Raw genomic sequence first — 22,319 nt, 5'->3', positions numbered from 1 at the left:
ATACAGCCATTAAGGTCCATGGACGGCTGTATGTAGCACCTGTGTTCTCCCGGGTAGGGGAAAGACACCCAAAGTTTATGTGTATAGCCCCGATGTGCCCGTGTAAAGCCTAAATGTTGGCTTAAATCTATTTGTTGCAGCAGCAAATCTCCATGACATTTATCTCGACTTTACACACATTCATCTCAGTATAGCCTGTTCAAAGGGGTTGAAGTTTTTCAAATCACATTGAAATAAAATGAAAGCTTTAATCAGTGACTTCAAATGTATATAATACTTTACTGAAAATACAATTTAGCATGTCCCATTATTGTCAACACTTCCAACCAGTCAGTGAATATGTGCTGTTGGCATGTGATTGTCAGCAGGGGCGTAACTAGAAATCACAGGGCCCCATAGCAAAATTTTGAATGGGGCCCTGTGATTTCTAGTTACACCCACTTGATAACCCAAACAGCTCCCCTGAGAGCTACCCTGCAGAGCCCACTATAGACTCTGGTGGGCTCTGCAGGGTCTCAGGTGGGCTGGTCAAACCCTCTTACCTGTCATCCCTGATCCACTGTCCGCCTCTTCCACGGTCGCTGATGGGCCCCGCCTTCTTTGATGCTGGGCCCCGCCTCCTCCTGCACTGCCGACGCTGGGCCCAGCCTCCTTCGCAGCAGCTGCTGGCTGTCACGGACTTGGCAACGGCTGTGAGGAGGAACGCGCTGCTGCACACATCACTGACAGGTTGTCAGTGATCTGAACAGCAGCATGTTCCTCCTCACAGCCCCCAGTGACAGCCAGCAGTCTGAGATGCCATAGCGACCCAGGTGGCCCGGAACGGCATTAGGGGGATATCTTGGCCAGGCCCCCCTGTGCCCTTGGCCCCAAAGCGGCCGCCTGGGTCACTATGGCGATTGTTCCGCCACTGCTCGTCGGTGAATATGTGCTGTTGGCAATGTAGAAGGAACACATTTACTATAAAGTTGTCCCTTTCTGGCACCTCACAAAGTTATACATAGCAGTGGGGGACTGCTCTGTGTCAGACTGCATGTGCATACACAGCCCTAAAAATCAAATCGTCTTGTCTGGCTGCATTACTTTGAGTCACTGACCAGAATAAACACGCAAACTTGAAAGTCAGGACTCCTGATCGGCACATTTGTTCTAGGTTAGTTACACAGAAAGTATTAAACATCAAATAATACAATCTTTGGACTGTCTTGAAAGTCTGAGTTACCCCAGCTCACGAAGAAGGTCAGCATGTCTGTAAATCAGTGACCTGAACAGTTTCCTTGTTATGAGTCACACTTTCACTTCTGTATGATTTGGCATCTGCTGCTTGTTAACATGGCTACTGCATTAAAACCGCACATCATATGCAGCAATGTTTATGACAAGGTGAGGCAGCTTTAGATGTTGTTCGCAATTTCAGGCTGCAACTGCTCATATACCAAAATCCATTTTAGATAGTCAGACTTTTGCACCGGCACATATAGAAGTTGGAGTTCATTTCATAAAGAATATTATAACTGATATTTTTATGTACTTTATATACTGCACATTCACATCAGTCCCTATCCTCAAAGAGCTTACAATCTAAGGTCCCTATCTCATATGCACACATACATGGGGGACATTTTAAATGGAGCCAAATAACCCACCAGCATGTCTTTGGCGTGCGGGAGGAGACCCACACAAGCACATATAAACTCCATGCAGATAGTGTCCTGGCCTGGGATGCAAACTGGTGACCTCAGTCCTACAAGATAGAAGTGCTAACAACTTTTTCTGCCCACAAAGGACAAAAAAAAAGATAGCTGTGCATATAGCGACCACAGAGGTGCTTGCATTCACTCTCTAACCTGCCTTACAGTTAGGGTTGCCACCTTTTCTTCCAGCTAAACACTCTAGCGAAGCACGGGAATTTTTAGGGAGAATGAGTCATGGCTTATTCATATGTAAATAGTGCCACCCATTGATATGTAAATATCACAATCTGAACTATTTTCAGTGGGGGCCAAAGCCTTTATCTTAATTTTGGTTGCCTCTGTCGGCCTGATGTCTTTTTGTCCTTTGTCCATGAAACCCGGACACAGCATTCACAACCCGGACTGTCCGGGTAAATCCCGGACAGGTGGCAATCCTACCTACAGTAATGACAGCTAGGATCAGGTTGCTATTGGCAATGCACAGATTGCGGCATTCAGTCAGTGGCGTAACAATCGCCATAGCGACCCCGTGCTAACAGTTAAGTGATCTTGGACCCTGCAGAGCCCACTATAGAGAGTATATGGTGGGCTCTGCAGGGTCACTCTGCGGTGGGCTCTGCAAGTGGCATAACTAGCAATCACGGGGCCCCATACAAAGTTTTGCTATGGGGCCCTGTGATTTCTAGTTACGCCCCTGCATTCAGTTATATAGTAATGTATCCAGCATGGAATAATTCACATCGCTTCCTGCCTCTGGGAAGCTTATATAAATACAGGCTTTGGCATTGCTGACCTCCTAAAAAATGCTATCTGCTTGTAATCTGCTGACCTGGAACAAGCATGCAGGAAGTGAACTCGGAGCTCTTGATCTAAATTCTTGCTCAGCAACTCTATTAAAGCCACACAAATAGAGAGGAATTGAGCTCTGAAAGCTGTGCCCAAACAGGGCAAGCAGAGGGCAAAGGACTAGTCCCCGGTACATCCTGTGGTCTACCTGCAGCTGATCTTTCTCTGACATGTCATGCCTTGTTCTGCAATTTGTATCTGTGATAGGGGGATGTCATGTTGGTAGAGGCAGGGCTTTTCATCCTCATGTCAGAGCCTCCAGCAAGGAGAACAATGAGCAGAACTGTAGTAACATCACCAAACGAGACTGACTCGGTGGCAGCAGTGCCTCTAAGCTCACATTGTAGATACACAGCTGCAAGCACAGGCATGCCTAGGTAGTACCCTTATATACCAGGAAGTACACTGATATAATTATTGACGAATGCAAGACAAAATGTACATGTTCAGGGTACTGCTTAGGCACATTTAGCAAAATTTAACATGGCAAACCTTCATTTTTTGAGTCCAGGTCCACTTTATAAAGATAGCCAGCTAACTAGCATTTTTAGAAGCATAGGTTAGCAATGGCAGCTTCCATTCTTCTGCAAATACAGGTGTCCTTTAAATTTTAATGTCCGTTTTACAGTCATACTAAAGTATGGGCATGCTGAGTTAAAACCAGTTAGGCTACCACTATGTGCTTAGTCTGTAGGAAATCCACACACATAGAGGACACGCAAACCCCATGCACAAAGTATCCTTGATGGATGTCAGGCGCAGTACCCCGGTGCTTCAAGGCAGAGTTAACCAGTTAGCCATTGTGTGCTGATTTGTATACTGCAGCAGATGCAAGGTTTATTGCATCGTGTATATTGTATTGTGCAGTCTTCTAAATGTGAAAGCTCACATATGCCTCAGACATGTGGATATCTCTTTGTTATGTTACTGTACAACTTTTACAAGAAAACACAAACCAACACCTAAATACCCTTTAAATTGATCATTGCCCTTTATCATCCTCATAGATTTCTTGTAGCCCGCAGTTCTATAAGAATGAGTCTGCCACCTAGTGGTGTCTTTTAGGAACTCTGACTAATCTATTTCCAGCAGCTGCACAATGTAGTTGGAGATCAATGACAGACTTGATATTATTAGTTCCTGTTCACAACTGTGCAATTTGTCACACTTCAGCCATCGTGCAACAATGCACAACAAGAGGAATCCCATTACTGTCTATGGGTCCTGTTCATGCCTATGCACCGTACTTCTGTGCGCCTTGAAAAATGTTCAAAGCGTTTCTTTTGGTGTGTTTTTTGCAAATGCAGGAAAAATAAATAAGATATGAACGGAGAGGGAAACCTGCATGGCGATAATCCTGTGGTTTGCCATTGCTTATCTCCTGAAAATGCTAGTTACCTGCCTGTCTCTGACTTCAGTGCTTTCTAAGGCTGGGCATACACCTTACAACCATCGCAAGACTTTTGTCTTGCGATGGTTGTAAGGTACTTAAAAAAAACGTACGATCTGCCTATGTTGCATAGGCAGATCGTACTTGCGATGATTGCAAGCCACGCCCCCTGAGGGGCGGGCTTCCGATGACCGCAATGCCGAACGGGCAGTGTGCGCTTGCTGTTATCGTATGGACATGCCACAAACCCGCCGAACATCGTACGATGCTCGGCGGGTTTTCGAACATGTCCGTAAGTTCAAAGTCGTGCGACCTTACAGTAGAAGAGGTCGCACGGCTTCCACACACCTTACGATAATCGTACGATCGCGGGATTTCCCGCGATTATCGTACGATTATCGTAAGGTGTGTGGGGACCTTTAGGCTGGCCATACACCCATCAACTTTTTTCTTTCAACCCCCTGGGCTGAACAAAAAAATTGTCGATCGAGAAATCCCCAGTTTGCATTGTATTCTGGCAGGTACCGCCGCACCTGTCAGAATACCCGATCAGAGCAGGCAGCTCATTGGCTACCGCCTCTGATCGTATGAAGATTTTCCAGCAGGCTCCTTCGATCAGCTGATCCAGGAATGCGAGCTGAAACTGAGCCGACAGCCCCACACACTGTTCAAATTTCAGCTGGTACATTAAAAAAACGTCCGGATTTCGGCCAGTGTATGGGTACCTTAATTTGCTGACCCCAAAACAAGTAAGCAGATGGGGAGTTTTGACTTCACTGGTCACATGCCTATTCCAGGTCAGTGTGCTTAGAAATTGTTGCAGTCTAGGCAAATACTATTTTCAGGTCAGAAATGACAGCCTATGTAGTTCTCAGTTGAGGTTTCTTTTAAAAGATTTCAATGCTGATTGGATACCTGGTCCCCTGCTGGTTCCTTCTGCCGTCACCTACATCTCCATTGTGTCCTTAGGTGACATGGAGGTCGGTGGGTGGAACCACAGTGCACAGCAGGGAGACCAGGCGTCCAGTAATCCCGGGAGTGTCTGATGCAAAAGATTCTTCAGCCATTGTACCTCCTCAAAGCTGTGAATATCAGTGTTGTGTGAGCAGCCAGACAAGTATTTTTTATTTACAGGGAACAGTTTTTTCAGCTATTAAATCTAGCGACCGTCACTTTAAATAGTTACAAAGCGTTGGATTGAACTGAGATTGGACAGTTTGGCCACGTTGCTCTGAGAGTAGTAACAATATGTATTTTGGCAGCTATAGAAATAAACTGAATACTTGAATGGCGGGGATTTTGGATATTTGTCTCCCAGGAGTAGGACTGATGGAAAATGATTGAACGTTTTCTTGATGTTTGAGGATAACAGCCTCACTATCCGACATTCACAATGCTGGTCATAAAAGCGTTGGTTAGCTGACACATTTGTAAGAACAGAGTTCACTACTTCATGGTGATATTGGGCTATAGGTGTATAAATCAATATTTGTTTTTGTAATATATTTTACATATCTGCCTCTGCAACCATCCTCCTATTATAAAGCAAGATTTACACGGATGTTTGTACATTAAAATATATTTGAAAGCCTTGTATACACTTTTTAGTTTTGGATGGAGTGGGTGGGTGTAATAAAAGTCTCAGGTCTTTTTTTTATATCTGCAGCCCTCATTGGGGGGAGTCTCTTACGTCCAGTGATGTGCGGTACCATCAGTGCTGGGTGAGGCATTCCACAGCCCCGCACCCAGCATGCCAAAGCCCTGCCCCATCCAGATGAAGCCCGGTCACCAAGCTAGTGTGAAGGAGGAAGGGAGGAGACAGGGAGGAGCCTCCCTGTCCCTCACTTGCTCATCACTTGTGAGGCATCCAGATTGATGTCCTCAGTGTTTTTTTTTTCTTCCTTTTTTTGATTAGACAGCTTGGACCAATGGCACTTTGCCATTGGTTCAAACCATCCACAGAGCTCAAGCTTTAGAGTAGAGGCTGTTGCAGCTCTTGCCTCACTATGTTAGGTTACACAAGCAGTGGGGAAGCCTGCTGCTGTTTAACCTAACTTAGCTGGATGCAGTGCTTCCTGTAATTAACAGACAGCACTCCGTCCATGGCAGGTTACAGAGCGGGGAGGATTTCCCTGCTGTGTAACCTGTAACAAGCCACTCTGAATGGAGAAAAAGCTGTCAGCTTCAGATATGAAGCTGACAGCTTTTTCCTCCATAATGCTAGGTGAGGCTCTGCCTCACCTGCCTCCCCTGACCGCACGTCCCTGCTTACTTCCTTAATGCTTTCTCCTGGAGAGGAAGTGTGTGTAAAAATCAGACTACAGGAACAAAAACTGTACCTAGAAGACCAGAAAAAAAATCTAGGTCCTAACTCTTAAGCACAAAGATAAACTGAGTTGATTGTTGCAGATGGGGGTTTGGCCGCCAGCAGCGGCTATCTTTGATTTGCCTTTTTGTTTGTACCCAGTGTCCTACTTGTGGCAATATAACCCATCGATCAAGATCTAAAGATCCAGCTGTGTCCTTCAATGAATGGATGAGAAAAGGTATTTTTGCTGCTGTCTATATAGAGATCTCACAATTTCCCTTTTCTCATTATCACCAGGCAGGAAGTGAGGGGAAATCTTTCTCTCTGTTTTTCAAAAATGACTACAATTTGAAATACATTTTTTTCAAGCAATATCTAAAGACATACATACATCTTCAGCGATTTCACATGGGTTTAGCTAATCGCTATAGTACAGTGTTCAACTGAGCTAAAAATGAGCAAAGAGACACAGGTCCATCTAGTGCAACCTATATACTGTACATGGATCCCAGCCTGAAAAAAGTAATTTCAGGGAGGTGCCCTTCTCATTTCAGGGAGGTGTCGTGTGCCCCCCCTGAAATGATGGCAGATAGCAAAGAGGCTAATGCTTCCCGTGCTATCTGCTGTTTTTTTTTGTATTCTGACAGCTGCAGCCGTCAGGATAATAATAAAAAAAAGACAGCATAGAAATGAATTGCTAGATTGCTGTTTGAATTTGCAATAGCCAATAGCAAGCTGCCTATTGCACCCGCCCTCTGCTGCTGTCAATCAGCAGAGAGAGAACCTGATGGAGAACTTCAGGTCCACCTCTGCTGATTGACAGCAGAAGTGGGACGGTTGCAATAGCTAGTCTGCTATTGGCTATTGCAAATTCAAATAGCCAATAGCAATCTAGCTATTCATTTTGTTGTTATGAACATCCAACCTCTGTATATTTTGTTAACTGAGAAGCTCATCTAAATGTTTTATCTACTCCAGCCTTTCTCAACCAGGGTGCCTTCTGGCTTCCTCAAGGGTGTCTCAAAATTTTTACATAGCGTTATTCCTTTTCATGGTGCAGGCAGGCCACCAGCACCATGGAAGGGAATGACGCTAATCCAGGGAGGGTGGAAAGATGGATGTTTGCCTTTCTCTAGGCCTGCTCTGACTCTGATGAGAAGGAGTGGCTGAGGGCTCAGATCTGAAGGAGTCATCTTATATAAAAGGGACTCCTGATGTAAAGTGGAAACTCTAATGTGAAAGGGGGAGCTCTGATATAAAAGGGGGGCTTCAGATGTAAAAAGGGGGCTCTTGATTTGACAGGGGCTCCTAGTGTAAGGGGGAGGGAACATGAAGTGAAAGGAGGGAGCTCCTGAGGTGAAGGGGCTCCTAATGTAAGGGTTATATCAACCTCTTACATTTTTGTATATGTGGATTTGCAGCTACAGTCTCACATGAGAGAACGATGGTGCCTTGGCTATGTGACCACGTTGTGCAGTTGAGTTTGCGTTTCAAATCCCAGCACTTGCTGCAAACTGCAGTTTTGGTAAGAGTTTTGGTAAGAGTTAGGAGTTTCCTAACAATAGATTATTAAGGTCCTTCTCATTCACCACTGGTCAGCGCCTTTAGGGTACTTTTGGTATTATAAGTGCATGATGATAGCAAAATCGCTACTCAATCTTGTAGTCTCTACGGAGAAGCACTTTTAGGATGGTGAGAATGCAAGATGCAAATTCAGAGGAGGTGCTGGAGTATTGTCCGCATACTACTGGAAGTCAATTTCTACTGTCGCTGGCAGGATCAACGGGAGCCTTTGGGAACAATTAAAAAAAAATTTAAACCATTGCTACACCTTATAAAGTTTGACCAGAGACACACTTTAACATACAGGTCTACTTTCACCGCTGTACGCAAGCATTTGGCTGCAATAGCTATTTTGTCCAGCAGGTGGTGCTGCAATCCTCTTAAATGCGTTCATTGATTATAGTTTTAACCCCAGGCTTGAAGGAAGTTAAACCTTTAAGTATGTTTATGATATGCATACAAGCACACTTCAGATAACAGATTTAACCCTTATCAACTTCAGGTTAATGTTTCTTTTTAAATGAATTGTCACTTGCAGTGTAATAAGTATAATTATAATACATTAATATTATTACCGTTATTATTCTTATGCAGTTTGGCGCTGCATAATAGTGAAATCACACCACCATAGTGCCTACAGAGCATGAAAACATGTTGAGCCATGCAAAAACCATACTGAATACAGCTCAAGTTACAGTAATAGAGCGGGTCAGTCAGGGGTGTAACCACAGATCATGGGGCCCCATAGCAAATTTTCTTGAGGTGAGTGAAAAGCACTCACCTCATAGTTCTCCTTTAAAGGGAGGTAGCAGGAGAGCTGCCTGCATAGTCCCCCCCTGTACATCTGATGTCAGTTCTTCTTGATTAATAATGTCAGTGTCAGCAGCAACTTCTGCAGTCCTTATTGGGGCCCCCTTCCACCCCTAGGCCCCATAGCATCCGCATGAGCTGCTATGGCTATTGTTACGCCACTGGGTTTAGTAGGATTGCCAGAGAACTTACAGACAGGCTGATTTTTAAAACTTGCCCCACGGCACTGGAGTCTCTAGATGGCGCTGAGAAACATAGGAAACTTGGTGTATGTCTGGGGAACGTGCGCATGCAAATAAACATGATTGGCAAAATGCATGCTTGTGGCTTCATAAATGCACACAACCTTCCCTGTTCATGGTTCAATGAAAACTTCTTGCGACAAGGCTGAGGTGATGTGAACTAACCAAAGACATTTGATAATGATCTACTGACAAAGCAATATTGCAAACATACTGGTTTGCCATCAATATTTGCCTCCCTCTGCCACTTACTGACAATGGGCAGGCAGGGAGACCTTAGGCTGAATGTAAGGACCTTGAAGTGGTCCAAGAGTATAAAAATAGAAGCAAAAAATAGTTGAAGACTTCTAAAAAGAATCACCCGAGTTACAAAGGCACAAAATGAAGATTGTGAAGGGTTTAAAGCTGAACCTCAATAAATTGTACTGCTGATTTCCTGCAGCCTCTTTAACTACTTCCTGTCTACATGCATGCATGCACTCCAGCATTGGCTGCACATTAATGCTCTGTATTGACTTCCTGATTGTGGTAATGGCAGACGATGCTTGCTAACTGAGCAGCAGTATGGCCGTTTATAGTCTCCGTCACGAGTGTGTGTTAGGGTGACTTTGCAGAAGTACAATTTAGAGACAGTTGTCACCCCAAAACAGGAAGTACCTCAATAAGGACCTTTAACGTAACTTTGCAGATTTAAAATATTGAAAATTGCTTTGAAATGACATAAACATGCACAGTTTATACATGATTTATGGCTTGGGTTTCAATACACTTTAAATTTATGTTTTTTAAATCCAACTTGTGTAAGTACCTGAAATTGACTTGGCATTCACCTCTTGCAATCCCCAATACAGCAAAACGAAGTCTTGGGCCCCGTTCACATTGAGCGATTTATGTAGCGATATCGCTCATATTTCCGCACTATATCGCTCTATGTAGCTTCACCAATACAATTCAATGTAGCTGTTCACATCTCGTCGCTCAATGTCGCTCAATATCGCTCAATATCGCTTGTAGCTCGTCGCTGGTAGCTTGTCGCTTCTACATGACCCTTTTTTAAAGCGATTTTGAGCGATATTGCTCCTGATTGCATACAGCCCAATAGGAAGATGTCGCGCGACACGTCGCTCAACGTCGCTCAATGTCGCTCAAAGTCGCGCGATTTGCATGTCGCTCAGTGTGAATGGGGTCTTAAGGTGCCCATACACCTGCCGATTATCGTACGATAATCGCTGGAAATCCCGCGATCGTACGATAATCGGCAGGTGTATGGAAGGCGTGCGACTGTTTCTACTGTACAGTCGCATGTCTTTTGTCTTACGAGCATGTTTGAAAACCCGCCGAGAACCGTACGATTTTGTGGCCTGCCCAAAAGTCTTGCGATGGTTGTAAGGTGTATGGCCAGCTTTAGAGAGGGAGGGCTGGACTGGGAGTCAATTGTGTGAGCTGCTTGCAAATGTACAGAAAAGGAACACTCTGATAGAAGGAGAAAAGAGTGAGCAGGGGGATGCTTTCATCAATCTTCTGCTGCTTTTTTACTCTCCAGTCAGCAGGCTGCTTTGGAAGGACACCACTGCATCTCTTCTACAGTGTACAACTCTTACAGAGAAAACAAAGTCCTGACTATGCTGTGTGGCAGATCTTTGTAAATCTCAGTACTGAATAGATAGAAACAGTGCTGAAACTGTGGGGGGCATGTGCCCTGGGTGTCGCATGAGGAGGGGCACCGCCGACAAGGGTGATTTCAGATCTGGAGGGGGGGAAATAATATTACCGGCATCGCTCCCTCCCTCCCTCCGCCGCTGCTCTACAGGCACTGGCAGGGCCGGCACTAGGGCCTAAGGGCGTCAGGGAAGAGGGGCCTAGGAGCGGTGCAGAGAGCAGCTTGGGAGAGAGAGGACATGGAGCAAGGGCGAGCTGTCAGCAAGTATGACAGAGCCCTACTGCACTCAAACACCCACCCGTCATGCCATGTATGTGTAGGAGAATATACAAACATATATATACTGTGTATATGCAATATATATATATTGCATGCGGTCTCACCACAGCTGTGGTGAGACCGCATGCAACCCTGGAGAGACCACATGCAGCCCTGGTGAGACCCTGCACAGCCCAGTGAGACTGCACACAGCCCTAGTGAGAACGCATGCAGTCCTGGTGAGACCACACACAGTCCTGGTAAGACCCTGCACTTCCACCTGAGACCCTGCACAGCCCTGTTGAGACCTCACACTGCCATGGTAAGACAACATGCAGCCCTGGGGAGACAGCACGCAGCCCTGGTGGGACTGTGTGCACCAGGGCTGCGTGCTGTCTGAGACCTGCTGAGACCCTGCACAGCCCTAGTAAGGCCCCACGCAGCCTTAGTAAGACCCCCACACATCCTCCCGAGACCCCGCACAGCCCTGGTGAGACTGCACACTGCCCTGGTGAGAACCTGTGCAGCCCTGGTGAGACTGCACACATCCCCCTGAGACCCTACAGCCCACCTGAGACCCTGCACATCCCTCCTGAGACCCTGGAGATCAGGCTGCCACCTTGGAAAAGCACAGAGTATGTAGCTTCATATAATTCTGCATTGCTGTATAATGTATTGCTTGGATTTGTAGTCCTCTATAGCTGATGGCATTCTACATTGCTGTACAATGTATTGCTGAGATTTATAGTCCTCTATAGCTGATGGCATTCTGAATTGCTGTATAATGTATTGCTGCGTGGCGGCCCTCTCTGGTGGATCAGTGTCTTTAGACCCACTTCTGTGCTCTCTCCTTTTAGTGCGGTGGCACCCCTCCTGATCCACCTCAGAGGTGAGGCTTTAAATCACTTAATTCAAGTCTCTCCTCCATGACAGATTAGAACGGACACCACTTGGATAATAGAAGCAAGCCCAGGAGCGGCTCCTAAATTATCAAAGCAGCACTGGATAATGAGACAATTTGAAGCCTCATCTCTGTGGTGGATCAGGAGGGGCGCCACTGCGACAAAAGGAGGAGAGCCCAGAAGTGAGGGATGGCGGCAGGGGGAGTTTGGATGGGGAACTTCTCCCGGAGGGGGATGGGGAGCAACGCTGAGTCTTTCCCCCGAGTGGCGGAATGTCTAGCTCCGTCACTGGATAGAAATATAAATTCTTTAGCACGTAAAACATCAGCTTTCTTGTGTGTTTCCTATGTGCATTTAGCTGTTTGCTTTGCCTTCAGCTTGGAGAAGTAGCTGTATTTGGACGATTCTGCGCCATGGAATATCCTGGAGTTGAGGTGCTCTCTCCATTCAGTCTGTACTCTCAGAGAAGTGACCGATTTGTTGGATGGCCCTGCGTGTACTCGTGGAACCTTACAAGATCAACTTAACTCTGTACGCAAATATTCTTGTGAATCGTAATTAATTAAAGTATTAACTTTTTTAAATAATAAGGAGAAAAAAAAAAGGTTCATTGATTTTGATGTATTGACCTGTTCTCCCTTCTACGCCATCCTCAAATAAAGAGAGCAGCTGCAGTCAGATGTTGCAATTCCTACGTAACGGATATCTGCTGAATGAAGTTAGCTATTTTGTAGCTCCAAAACAAACAAGCAATTAGTGAGAACCCCTCCATATTGACAGGAGTAACACCATTCATCAAGAGTTCCATGTGTTCATTGCTCAGACATCAATCGATCTGATGTGTTAAGCTTTTATTATAGGCACGTTTCTTGGAAAGTAACACGTAGTCCTTTCCCATCCCTTTAAAATTACTATTTTATAACAGCTGGAAGATGTACACATACAAAATCAAAGCACAATTGCAACACATGATTGTTAAAGGGAGTCTATTTAGAGATAAAATATTGGGACTGTCATGGCTGACTTATTCTTGGAGGTGCTTGCTAGATGGCTCTTATCCTCGTTCTTCCTTGAGTACATAGTGAGTCATATACATTGAACCAGCATGTGTGTATAATGTATCAGGACAATGGATATGTACATGCAGGGCCGGATTTGCTTTCCCTGCCGCCCCAAGGCCACGTTCCGCAATGCGCCCCCTCCCCGGCAAACAACCCCCCCCAACCAACGGAGAATGGAACCGGATGGCAGGGGCAGCAGGGTTAGTTCTAATTTGTCTTACCGCCCAGCGCCCGGAACTACATGTTCTGGGCGTCGGGGGACTGCGCGGCACTGCCGCCCCTCTTCTACGTGCCGCCCCAAGGCCGGGCCTCGGTGGCCTTGTGGGGAATCCCGGCCTGTGTACATGCTTGCTTTGGGTACGTGACTTGCTGAGTCTTGAAGTAGGGATTAGAATGACACTACAGAGCTCACAGCTTTTGCTTTGCTGTCCTTGGTCAATAATCTGCGACCCAAGTCGCACTGCAATGGAAAGCACGGCATTGTGGTACCGTGCGTTCTGGTGTAGGCGATTGAACTGTGGGCAGGAGGTGTGTTTGGGATGCCATTCAAATCAATGGCAATGCAACGCACCTCCCGCTCCAGAATTTCTTATACAACTCCCTTGCACGCCCTGTAGAAGTGCTGGGAGCCAGAATGTGACATCACTTTGGTACAGGCACCTTTACAGGACATGCAAGGGAGCTGTAAGCAATGCATGTATGGATGGAGCTCCCTCGCGGCCATAGCTCCAGCCCCTCCCACCTCAAGCTGACACTCAGCGCCAGGCAGCATATTCTGAATGGCTGCTCAGACTGAGAACTGACAGTGCTGCGCGAGGGAGAGGCTGAGGAGTCTCTCACCTAGAAAACTGTAAGGCATTTGGCGACCCACTGAACACGGGATCGCGACCCACCAGTTGAGTACCAAGGCTTTAAAGTACAACTTGCATTTTAGTGAAGTCTTCCTTTAAGTAAATGCCCAAACACCCTAATGATAAAGGTTTCCACTGTTTGGCCCTTCCTTGTGCTTCATGGCCCTGTTCATTTCTATGCTTGATCCATTGGCTTAGTGATTAGCACTTCTGCCTTGTAGCACTGGGGGTTCTCGGTTCAAATCTTGGCCAGGACACTATCTGAATGGAGTTTGCATGTTCTCTCTGTGCTTGCGTGAGTTTCCTCCCATACACCAAAGACACGCTGGTAGGTTAATTGGCTCCTGTCTAATTTGACCCTAGTGTGTGCATGTGAGATAGGGACTTTAGATTTAAAGCTCCTTGAAGGCATGGGCTGATGTGCATGTACAGCATGTAAAGCACTGTGTTAATTGTCAGAGCTATATAAATGCCTCTAATAAATACTCAGCTGGATGGCTGGAGGCCTCCATGATTAAGGACCATCCAAGGGATTGAATGGAGCCATGTGTGCAGCACTAAAAAGAGAACCTGGCTGGGGCATTTTGCTTACATTTTGCACCTCCTTGCTTCTGATCCCCTCCGGCCACTTTTAGCCACTTCCTGTCTACATGTACTCGCTTCAGAGTTGGCTGATAGTGACCATGGTGAACCATGCCCGTTCAATGTGTGCTGGCAAAGCTGCTCAAAGTTTCAACCAGGGTAGCATATAACATAATGTCAACGCAAGGACACAATTGGTAGACAGTTGCCACTCCATAACAGGAAGTGCTTAAACAAGAACCTTCAAGGCAGGATCACCAGGTTTTATTATTGATATAGGTGGTATATTTAATAGAAATATTAGAAATAATAAAAAATACTTTGAGTAGCAGCCTATGTTAGCATCAGTTGTTTTGTTGTCATAATTGAGCTCTGTATTTTAGCCAGCATTTGGGTGGTAATAGTAACAGAGTTTAGAGAAATAAGTGAGGCTTAAAGGAAAACTCCAGGCTGGTTAAATATTGATAAAGTGTGTGGAATGGCTTCACAATCTCTTCTGTAATTTAATTTGATAAAAAGGACTTCCATGTCATTCTGGTACCATCCCTCATTTTTTAACCCCCCCCCTCCCCCCCACAGACACAAAAAAAGTTTAGAATTTGTTTCCTTTGTAACCATGGTAACAGTATTCAGTTTGTAGCCTGGTATCCCCAAATCTTCCTCTTTTGCGCCGGTAAGTGTCTCCCTGCCTCTCCTGGAAGCATGAACAGACCTTGACGTCAGATAAAATGAAATATGGTATACCCAGCCAGTGGCATACCTAGTGTATTTTACACCCAGAGCGGATCTTTTTCTACACCCCACTTATATACAGTAAACTCTCTGTTATCCGGAATTCAACTAACCCGAACTCTCATCCAACCAGAAAATAAACCCCCTGTGTACTCACTGTTCTGCTGATCTGCGGCATGTATTATCGTGAAAACGATTGTGTGTCTATTTGTTTTAATTTGCTTTTGATTACTGCATTTCAATATTAATATGAAATCAATACAGAGTTTATGTTATGGTATGGTATAGTATGGGGTATTTTTAATAGTAACTCTCAAGAAACCAGAAACAACATTTATCTGGAATCTACCAATCCCGGTGGATGCCAAATAACGGGAATTTTACTGTACATGGCAAAATTATTTTCTGTAATAATGAAATTAATTAGTGAAATTAATAATAATAATAATAATGTTCAGAAAGCATAGTTAGACATAGAAAATGCCAGTGTCATCTTACATGATGGACAGGTAGATGGTCCTCCTTACATGGGTGGTCAGCACAGTGCTGCTCAGGACCATCCCTATAATGAGGCATCTCTTTGGGTCATAGGCAGGGCCGGTGCTAGGATTTTTGCCTAGACAGACAAAGTTGCCCTGTTTTTTCCGCCCTCACCCTGCAGCGCCTTCAGACGGCCGCTTGCCTTGCGGTAGCGCCGGGCCTGGTCATAGGGCAGGCTCTTAGCAACCTGTGGCGCTCTGGAGGTTGTCCTGCTCAGTTTCAGGCAACCAGTGATGTCAGTGAGCTGGGCAGGACGCTGGAACAGGTAATGTGCAGCACCCCCAACCTCGCCCGGTAACATGAACCGCCACCCCTGGTGCTGCTATATACTGGTGATTAGTAGATAAGAGTCCCTTTACATCAATGCTCAGTGTAAAAGTGCTCCCTTATGTTGGTGGTCAGTGGACATATGCCCTCTTACATTTATGGCCAGTGGAGAAGTGTCCCCTTACATTGTTGGTCAATCTAGTATCCTCTTCCATTGGTTGTCGGTGGTCCCTTATATTGGTAATCTTTGGTGTCAAGTCTCCTTACATTGGTGGTCAGTATAGTAGAGCCTTACGTTGTTGGTTAGTGTTGGTCACTGTTAGCCCTTTCCATTGGTAGTCAGTAATGCAATGCCAGCTTATATTGTTGTTCAGTGCAGTATCCTCTTAGAATGATGGTCACTTGTGAAATGCCCCCTTTCATTGACAGTCAGTGGTGCAGTGCCCACATAAATTGGTGTCATTGGGTGAAATGCAGACAGAAATATAATTTGTAACAGTAGATACTTAGCTCAGAGAGTAGGGTCCCTAGAGTACCTGTGCTGTTGGCTCAGATGAGTAACACCGGTGCCAAAACTGTGCTGGCACCATAGAGTGGAGTATCAATCCACCAGATGGTGCCTCCACACAGACAGTGCAATTCACCCTCCTGGAGGCTCTACCTATGGTGGAGAGCAGCCACCCCTGCCTCTGTCCCCAGCAGTATTTTCAGGCTTACTGATCAAGCAATGTTTCAAGTTACAAAATTTTACTACATTCACATACAGGTTTAAGGCTGGAAATCACATCAGAGATACAGATTTTCTATCAATCCATAAATAAGGATTCATTCTGGGAAATTTCCAAAGTTGGTGATTCTGTGAATGGGTTGGAGGTGGGGCAAAGGTTAGTGACGCATGAAGCACACCACGCTGAAATGGGGGGATTTAAAAGCAGAGCACGTAGTGTGCAGGGGCCAAATCTGATGATAACAACGCTGTGATTTCATAGTGACAGGCCTGCATGGGATTACATTATTTGATAAAATGGACTTCTAAATAAAACTTGCTGACTTAAAAATAAAAGGGAGTTCCTGTACATACATGGACTACAAATGAGCAATTGCTCCATTACGTGAACAACAAAAACACAATCCTAACAATATGTGGGCAAAAAATTTATTGTGACTAAAGGACAGCATCAAATGGGCAATTGTGACTAAGGGACAGCATCAAATGGGCAATTGTGACTAAGGGACAGCATCAAATGGGCAATTGTGACTAAATGACAGCATCAAATGGGCAATTGTGGCAATACTGACACAGACAAAAACATGTCAGCAGAGGTATTAGGGATCTGGCCTAACCCTGCAACAGAGCTCAACAGCAATACCTAACTTCCGTCAGTTCCTCTTCTTTTAATTGTTCTGCCCTAATGACCACTGATCTTTGTGACACCGAAAATAATTACCATTGAACAGTGGCATAAAAGATATTCTGCAGTCATCTATATGCTGTATATTCACTTGCTGCCACCTGGGACTGTCCTAGAACAGTACAGTTTCTATTCCTGACCACAGTCTCAGTCTGTACAGCTCAGAAGTCAGATTCAGGAGGCACAGCAAGTGGTCTTTAGACACAGATCACTGTTATCCAGGAAAATGTCCCCCCCCCCACACCTCAGTGATACATCGTGTCTATGCATGTTGGCAGTGGGAGCGGCAGGGAAGCCCTGACCGGCCTAGGATAAACTCCAGCCACAGGGAGGAGATAGACAAGGAGAGAGAACTGCCCGCAACTCCTCCTTCCAGTCTCCTCCCAGCACCGGTTTGCCAATCCTTCTCCTAGATGACAGGAGTAGTAGTGCTGTTGTCACTATCTTGTCAGCCCTTTTAGAGGTGGAGATAGAGGGAACTCAGCACGCAAATTGATTACTCAGAGTCTCTGGGCGAAATCCAGAGAGTTCCTAGCTTTGTCAATGAAGGCTTTAGGGTTGCATGCATCAAACTGAGCAAAATGTCTGCTGCATTCTCATTTGTATGGACCCACAAAACTGCCCAGCTGGAATAGGGTACGGACGCTTCTGATTCTCAGGTCTGATTCATTTTACTCTAAAAAGGATTTGTAATTGTGACCAGCCATTCTGATATACCCACTCCTCTGCTACTTCCTAGTTCAGCTTTACTGCTTTCTGGGTCATTTTTCTCTGCTCACTAGACACTGATTCCCTGTTCAATGAGGAGGCCAGATGTAAAGAAATACTCCCAGCAGTCTCCTGCCCTGCGAGTCCAGGACATGTCCTGACCTGCAATAGAAATTAATGGATGCCCCTTGAACAAAGCAGGCTGCTATTCACGTGAATGGACTACCACTAAACCAAACTGTCCACCCTTTTACTTCTATGGCGGACAGCTTGCCCCAACAGCCACTGATCCACTTATATTGTAGATAGTTTGGCTATCTTCTTCTATAGAGGGACATACCCTTGTACTTTCAAGGCCTCCTAGTGACCACTGGAACATTTTTCCTCCCACAGAACAGCATTGTTGTGGCAGTTTTCCTAATACTGGCCATCAACATTGCAGCAATATTTTCTCATGCTGGCACTATGCTATTTTTAACTCCAGCTTGAAGCCAGGGAATTTTTTATCCTCCCAACGATGCTGGGGCATATTATTTCCTCCCACAGATGCTGAAGAATTTATTTCCTCCCTCTAACGCCAGGACATTTGTAACCCCAACAAAGACCACCTGCACCAGGGCATTTTTTTCCCTCTTATTAACCATCTACACCGGGGCATACTCTCTCCTACTTACTGACCAGCAATGTAAGGGGCAGTATGCTAAATACTCCTGACCACTGCTCCCCATACACTATGTTGTATGTTACATAGACATGACCTCTGAGCACTATATTCTACATTACGTAGAAATGATCTATGTACTCTATAGCCTAAGTTGTACATTACATAGTCCTGAACTCACCACTCTTAAAGCTTCCCTGTACATTACATATTACAAGCCAATGTGTTTATTTTCTCAACAGTTGCTGATTGCTAAGTATTTTTCAACTATTTCAAGGAAGTTTTTCTTAGGTGGGCTCAGACAAGTGTTAGCTCTCTGTCTGTGTGTTGTGTAGAGAAGGCATTTGTAATGAAAGAGTTTCCTTTTTTTTTAATTGATACTTTGTTTTTGTATATTATTTTTGTGTAGTGTATACTGCCAGTAAGCTTAGGCCTCAATCACATGGGCATGCGTATCCCTATGGCATGCATTCCTGTGCAGAGACCTGCTCTCGGGAGGGACAGGTGCAGCCTGTAATTGCCTGTAGCCATCTGTACATCCAGTGGCGGAACTACCAGGGTCGCAGCTGCGACCGGGCACTGGAGTTCCGCCACATAGAGGAGGCTTAGGAAAGGTAGTAACCTCTGCTTACCAGGATATTTAATATCCCGGTAACCGCTAATATCAGTACCGAGACCTCTTGCTCCTGTCCTGGGCCCTGCATGCTTCACACTGCTCCCCTCACCTTGTTCCGGGCGCAACGTGAAGAATGTTCGAGTCGGCATAGCAGCCAATGAGTGGGAAGCGGGTTATCCCCACCCCCTCATCACACAGAACTGCTGCCGACCATAGAACTGCCTGTGTTCTATGGAAAGCTCCAACTCCCTGGGTGTCAGAGGCGTGCTGCTGACACGAAGAGGGAGTTATAGGGAGCTGAGATTATGAAGGGGACATGTGAGAGGAGAGTGTGAGGTCAGGCAGCTGAAAGCTGGGGATGAGAAGGGGGGAAGCTGGGGACATGGAAGAGGAGGGGGTTTGTTCTGAATTTTTTTTTCTGCGTCCAAGTGCGTGTACACGGACCTGCATGGATGTGCAGTTTCGGGTCAACATGTAGCCGCGTCCTGTCATAGGGATGTACAAGCGGCTCACGCAATCACACCCCCTTTCTGCCAAATCACACTAAGCATCCAGTGCTTGTGAGCATTTCCACTTTCCCAAGTTTTAAAGTTGGCTTTAGCAGAAACTATGTGAGCCCTCTGTATAGCTGTGCAGTGTGAAAACTGAATGTAAATTATAAGACTGGCTGTTCAGAGTTACAAATCAGGGAAAACAGTAAACATATGTTCATCAACTTTGTATTTAGCTGTTTGCCTGGAGTTTCCCTTTAAGCTGCAGCTTTTAAAGACGAGAAATCAGTTTAAGTATCTTATCGTGAAATGAGTCCAAACACGACTAAGAAATTGCAGCCTCTTCCCCTCTCTGAACTATATGTGAAAATAATTAGCCATTTCCAGGCATATTTAAGAAATAATTATACCTGTCTGCTTGAATTAGAGGCAACACAGGTCTCACCTGGCTTTAACCTCTGAAAACATCACTGAGAGGCTCAGTTTGGTCCGATGTGGGAGTGAACTTTAATCTGAGCACACGTTTCGCAGATATGAGCGTTGCATCATTAATTGCCAGACCTGGATCTGTGTTCTAGGGGTGAAAGAGGCATTATACAATCCTTCCTAGGAGAGGAGATAATTCAATGATAATCCATTACAAAGGTTATCATTTCTGAGTTGTAAAGCAAAGGTATGGCCTACAAGGGATGACTAAGACTGGCCGTACACAGGACAATAGGGATCGAAGGAAACCGGTGCAGTCTGATATATATGCCACTGCTGACCTCTCCTGGCTGCTATGATGATCTCTTGGCGTCTATACCTTCTGAGTCACTGACCAAAAGGTTAAGGGGGTTATTATTATTATACAGGATTTATATAGCGCCAACAGTTTGCGCAGCGCTTTACAATATAAGGAAGACATTACAATTACAATACAAATCAAGACAAGATGGTAAGGAGGGCTCTGCCCCTGGGGGCTTACAATCTAAGAGGGAGGGGCCAGTGATACATGAGGAGGTAGCTGTGTGGGGATGAATTGTTTGAGGCAGCCGAGTGAATCACCGAGCCGAAGTGAAGTGAGCCGAGCAACGTTCGGATATTCACTATGGCTCAGTACGGCTGATTTCAGGCGTACATCGGCTGCACTTTGGTCAACCGAACATGCTCTGCATATTTGGCTGAGCCGAAGTGCAGAAGGACTTCGACTCAGCCGATACAACATATGGATCGGCTGAGCCAAAGCTCCGGCAGCTCACTTGCTGCTGTTCGCCCCTATTCACATAGGGCCGAATGACAGTGAGTGAATAGCCGAATGCCGCAAGTGGCATTCGGCTCAGCTATTCTGCTCGGTACTTCCGTGGTACCAAGCAGAATAGCAAATAGTCAAAAAAGTAGAATAAATATTTGTAAAAATGTAAATAAATATTAAATTAAAATATATAAATGAAGATGTTTGAAAAAAGAAAACACTTGGGGCGGAGCAAGCAGTGGCAGCTAGCTCCGCCCAACTGCTTCCTATTGGCTGACACCTGCAAGAGTCTGTATAGGAATTACATTCTCCCTGGCACCTGGCCCATTAACAGCAACTAAGGCTGGGTTCACACCTAGGCATATTGAATATGCGTGTTTGTCGTAAAAAAAAAAACGCGATTCGCGGTAAAATTCGCGGTAAAAAAAACGTGCGACAAACGCGCGTTTCCGTGGGCTACTTGGCTGTATCCCAATGGAAACGCGAGACCAAAATGCCCCAAAGAAGTACATGTACTTCTTTGGGCGTAGGCCGTTTTGTATCGCGTTCGGACGGGCGGAAATACGGCAAGGTGTGAACCATACCCATTGAATACAATGGGATTTAGATGTTTAAGCATTTTGTAGAGCGTTCGTCGAGCGCTGTGAACCAGGCCTTAGAGATGCCTTGAATGGGCCGAGTGCGTACACAGCACAGTGTGCACAGAAAATTTAAAAAAATCACCGGGGAAGAAAGGAAGAATTTTTGGGGGCAGAAGAGACTTTGCATGTCTTCTACTAGATTCAACTTCTCTGCATTTAAAACAACATAAAACATATAAAACAATGTATATTTTTAATTAGCCCACATTTATTCTTTAAATTGTGGAGTATTTCAATTTCGAGGCCACTCACGTGGGCCTGCGGATCAACATTTTGTCCTTAAAACTGTGAGGTTCGGGCTTCAGTGATCTGAACAAGGCGGCACACATTAAGGAATAATTAATATCTCGTTAAACTCATCAGTGCATGACTTAAAGGAACAGAAGTGTTAAAGACAGAGTCTCCTCTGAAGGCACTATGCTATTACAGATGAGGTTCCCCAGGCTCCTCCTCTGTGCCTGCCTGGCTGCTGAGCTCCCTAATTACATTCCCACTGGTATCTTCTAAAGGATCATTAGGTGCAAAATAAACAAGGGTTATGCTCCAAGTAGAATGCCATAAACACATAGTAACTATGGATGATGAAAAGAGTTTACCCTAAATGGCAGCACAGCACTGACCTGAGGTTTATCTAGCAGATGAGAGGCATACGACTGTGTTCTACAGTACCGAGTTACTATAATAGTTTATATATATAGGAACTTGTATAAAATCACAATACAAACAAAAGCTGCAGTACCAAATACATGGGACCTGTGATACTACAGAACTGCAAAGAATTTCTATGATTTACTTACACATTGGGAGCCAGCATAGCCAGTTTGGTAATGGAATTATAGAGTTGGCATCT

Source organism: Nanorana parkeri, unplaced genomic scaffold (genome assembly GCF_000935625.1).
Source record: "Nanorana parkeri isolate BGI_ZX_2015 unplaced genomic scaffold, ASM93562v1 scaffold268, whole genome shotgun sequence".
NCBI lineage: Eukaryota > Metazoa > Chordata > Amphibia > Anura > Dicroglossidae > Nanorana > Nanorana parkeri.
This window is presented reverse-complemented; position numbering follows the sequence as displayed.